A 5217-nucleotide genomic window follows, 5' to 3' on the forward strand; every position below is an offset into this window, starting at 1 on the left:
GATTTCACATGAACTGATCACGCAACTAACTCTTCCTTCCTGCTATGCTGTATAAACTAAACAGTCACAGTATGCAAAATCATTATAAAATAATGCATAAACACACAGTGATCATGAACATATTCATAAAAATACCCCTCTTACAAATAAAGACATTTTCATAAATAATATGTTTTGGAAATAAATAATTGCAGTCATGGTACACTGATTTCAATTTTATACAACTGGTCAATGCTTGAAGTTCTTACAACATGGCCATTTAATTTTATCAAGGCCCAACTGGCTGTATAGAATGTTGAGTTTGTAAAAGGCTTAGCAGTCATAAAAATATGAGAAGCTAAACCATAATGTTTGCTTTAGCTGTCAGCAACTTTTGCTGTGGCTTTGGATCACACTGAGTATTAGCCACTTCCTAGTTTGTTTTACATGATATGTGATATATGTAGAAGTAGCTAGCTGTTCTTCAGACAAGACTTTTTATTTCTTGTTTTCAAGTACTCACGGACAGAATGATTTGAATTACTCTTTACCTTTCACCCCTAATACAGGCACAACAACAGAAAAGAGAATTCCCTGAGCTCCTTAGGAGTGGGATAGGGTGCTTAGCAGTTAGTCTGGGAGAGGAAGAATTATTTCTAAACCTGCTTTCCTTGAAACTTTATTATTTTCTTATGTATCAGATGAGATCCACCAGTAGAGAATTACTTTACAGATATTTCAAATTCTAAATGTCTTGGTTTTTCAATACATGCTGCTCTGTCCTGCCCAACATTGTCCAAGGATACTTACCAAAAGGGTATGTTAATGATATTTTCCACTTTAAAATCTTGATTTTATGATTGAAAGAAAACTATGTTAAGATAAAGTGAGTAATACTGAGAGATGAGTGTATGTAAGGCAGTGGTTCAGCCAAATAATCTGATCTCCCGAGCAACATTCCTAGTGTTGACTCAGTCCTTGCCAGCTTTTCAGCACCTTGGGAAGAGGATTGGCATGTTCCAAGTCTTCTGCTCACTAAACAATTTCTTCTTAAAATCTAGTCTAAGAAGTATGTAGCCAGTGCATGTGTCAGTGTAGTCTGGAATTGCCTATTTGTCAAATACGCTGTACTTGGGTACTATCAGCCAACTGTTTGAGCTTGGGGTTGGACCAGACGACCTCCAGAGGTCCTTTAAAACTTATGGTGATTCTGTCAATTCAAATAGCCTTGGCACAGGTATTTGTGATAGAAATTGGATGTCAGTATGCCTACCTGGTAGGAGGAAGTGGGGGAAAGAGAAAAGCCAATGAGAACATAGCAGTGCAACTCACACAAAGCCTTTTTACACATTTCTCAACTTTTCACTTAGCTTAGTTAACACCCTTACCTCTTTTCAACGGCAGGAAATAAGGATATGGCAGCCACCGTAGGGATCAACACAACAGAAGATAGTTGCTCTGGGTAAGAAAGTTTGCAAAGATGGCAAGAGAAGATCTGCTTTCAGCAAAATTCCTCTAAACGAATCCCTCAAGACACTAAGGTAAAATACTACTAGACTGAGAAAGGATCATATTCATGAAGTTTAAAATGAATCTAAAAATAGAGTGCAGTGGAAGAAAAAGAGAGAAAAGTTGTCTCGTGCTATTGGTATTTTTTTAGACCTCTGCTGTGAAAGGAGATATCACTTTTCTTTTGTAACAATAACCTTTGATAGAATATTTTCCATCATCATAGTGTGTATCTTCAATGTAAGTATTTCCACTAGCAAGCTGAGAGGGACCAGTGGATCCCCCTCTACCTGGCTCTTGTGAGGTCCCATCTGGAGTACTGTGTCCAGGCCTGGGGCCCCCAGTACAGGAAGGATATGGAGCTCTTGGAGTGGGTCCAGAGGAGGGCCACTACGATGATCAGAGGGCTGGAGCACCTCTCCAGGAAAGGTTTAGGGGACTGGGCTTGTTTAGCTTGGAGAAGAGAAGGCTCTGGGGAGACCTCATTGTGGCCTTCCAGTACTTGAAGGAAGCGTATAAACAGGAGGGGGAACGCCTGTTTACGAGGGTGGATAGTGATAGGACAAGGGGAAATTATCTTAAACTGAGCTAGGGGAGGTTAGGTTAGGTATTAGGAGGAAGTTTTTCACTCAGAGGGTGGTGACACACTGGAACAGGTTGCCCAAGGAGGTTGTGGATGCCCCATCCCTGGATGCATTCAAGGCCAGGCTGGATGTGGCTCTGGACAGCCTGGTCTGGTGGTTGGCGACCCTGCATATAGCAGGGGAGTTGAAAGTAGATGATCATTGTGGTTCCTTTCAACCCAGGCCATTCTATGATACGATCCTCTACATGGTTAGTCACTTTGGTATCTATGTGATTCCAGGTGATAATGTACATACCCCAGGTATGCTCTATCAAAACTAACTAAAGAGGGTGTTAAGCTTCCTTACCACTTTGAAAATAACCTGAGATATCAGCATTTTGAACAAACAAAAAAATCTTAAATGTTCTTGTCTTCTCTTATTTGATAATGAGATGACATAGGATGACAGGTACTTTCTCAGCTCAGTCAAAGGTAATACCTGACTTACACGTTCAGTTCCTTCTCTTAACAAACATAAACTGGGAACAGTCTGAATATCTAGTTTGTGCTGCTACAGCCAATAGCAATATGTAATAATAATTTTACCATCCTCTCTGGACTGGCTTCTCATCCTGTCTGTTCTGGGTTTATTCTGACAGTGGGAGCTAAAATAGCTCAATTCTGTTCCATTTCTTTCTTTCCAAGACATGTTCAGGACAAGTATTACTTATTGTTTCCTGCTGGTTGAGAACCAGTCTTGTGAGAGATACTGGGGAGGATTTGGGCCTGAGCCTGCTCTCAGTAGATGGCTTTCACCTAGGAACAGGAGAGGAGGAACAAGCACTGGAAAGGGTTGAAAAAGGTGTGAAGGACAGGACCTAAGAGAGTAACAAGACAAGTAATTCCAGGTGAAGGAAATAGAGAAAGGACCAATTAAGAATTCAGAGACAATTTTGAACACTTTTACACCTGTGTGCTTTCCTGGAAAGGTAATTAATTTTGTTAGAAGGATTTGCATCCTGTAGCGGTGGCATGTTTGGTCAGGTTGTGAATAACCTGAGGATTGTCTAACAGTCTCATCTGATTAGTACTTTCAGACTATTCAAAGAGTAGCTACATTAGTCTTGACTAATGTGTTTCAAAGCTCTAGGATGAATTCACTGGGGCTCTGTGTGAACTATTCTTCCCTCTCCTTGGGATGAGGCTGTCTGTGCTTGCTCACTGGATGCTCTGGAATAGTTCTGGCCAGAGAGATCATGGCCTGATGGCTCCATGGCTGTCCTCAGGTTCTGGGTCCCTCCCATGAGCGCAAATGGCCCTCACAGTGCCCTGCTTTATCTGTGCGGACAAGACCATGACTCTGAATCCACTGGTGACCAGTTTCCTTCAAGGACATCTGATCTCTTCTTTGTCTTCCTTCATCATGCCCCACCTTCTTCTGGGAACCATCAGATGAACTGTTTCTGACCTGACACACTGCTTATCTTGGTCTTTATGATAAACCAGAAATGGTTTTGGTATTGTGTAATGTGCTATTCTGTGCTTTGTGAATGTGAGCAGCTGACACTCAGGAGCAATGAGGCATGGAACAAGACCTCTCCAGCTCCCCCAAGACAATACCTTCCAGAACCAGAACTCTTGGTCCACAGGTGGTCTTCCGGACTCTTTCAGGTGGTGTTCCACAATGCTAGTGTAGATGTTAGTAGCTGACTCATGAGTAGTTTGCCATACATAAAAGAAATTCACTCTAGATAATCTGAAAGATCCATTACAATAATATCTTGGTTTAGCATTAGCATTTGCTGAGAAAAAAAACCTACTAGGCTGATAAAAGTTTCAGAAATGTTGCCAGCCTTTCATTAAAAAAGGATTAGATCACACGTGTAACAATTATTACCATATAGTTCAACAAGTTGTCCAACACTTTATGAAACTCTTTTGTAACAAACAGTGAGTAGTGTAATTCATAGAGTTTTAAGAAATGCACAGGAAATCTTTTCACAACACTTATTTTGAAAAAATAATATTGCTTTTTCTTTTTTCTTCCTTCCTTCCTTCCTTCCTCCCTTCCTTCCTTTCTTTCTCTTTCTTTCTTTCTTTCTTTCTTTCTTTCTTTCTTTCTTTCTTTCTTTCTTTCTTTCTTTCTTTCTTTCTTTCTTTCTTTCTTTCTTTCTTTCTTTCTTTCTCTCTCTCTCTTTCCCTCTTTCTTTCTCTCTTTCTCTCTTTCTTTCTTTCTCTCTCTCTCTCTCTCTCTCTTTCTTTCCTTCTTTCTTTCTTTTCTTTCTAAAAACAAACAAACAAACAAAAAAAACCCAACATTAATTTTCTTTTTCTGGACAACTTCAATTAAAAGTCATTAATGGATGAATTCAGGTTTTGTTTGGTTTTTCACCTTTTCTTCAGCCTGTGTGGCCTCTGTTTTGAGCAAACAAATTGATCACCCAATCTGGTGTTATCTGCAAACATGACGAGACCTCCTCTAGCTCACTGACAAAGATGTCAAATGGATAGACTTAAGGATAAAACCCTGTGTTACCCCAGTTGTCATGGGTATTTACTTTTTTAAAAACCATACTGGCTACTCCCAGAAACCTCCTTATCGTGCCCAGAAATGTGCTCCAATAGGACTCCCGTCATGACATTCCATGCTGTCAGGTCTGCAGTTCCCTGGGATAATCTTTAGAACTTTTTCTGAAGATCGGAGCAATACTTGCCTTTCTCCAGTCAACAAAGACCTATTTGGTCTCCACAGCCTTTTGAAGATGATACAGAATGGATTAGCCAGGTCTTATCACCCTTAAGTTGGGTTCTTGTGAGAATTGTATAGATTTGAGTTTCCACATTTAATCCCTTCTTTGGACACCCACTGTTATCTGTTCCTTTCCTTCTTGCACTGTTTTGATTTGAGAAGCTGGTCTCCTGATACATCTAGCAGTGTAAAAAAAATAATAATCTAATAATCAAATAACTATATTTGGATGCCTGATATTGTGGTCCAAGCTTTTGTCTCAAAATAAAAAGCAGTTTTACACTAAAGCATAAACTTGATCTATCCATGGTTCCTCACTTATTTATGAAAAACCTTGTGACATCCTAAAAACCTGAATCTCCAAGGCCAAAAGAAGCAGCAAGATATGCGAGCTGTCAAAATCAACAAGACAACC

The sequence above is a fragment of the Gallus gallus genome, chromosome 1, assembly GCF_016699485.2.
Source record: "Gallus gallus isolate bGalGal1 chromosome 1, bGalGal1.mat.broiler.GRCg7b, whole genome shotgun sequence".
Taxonomy (NCBI): domain Eukaryota; kingdom Metazoa; phylum Chordata; class Aves; order Galliformes; family Phasianidae; genus Gallus; species Gallus gallus.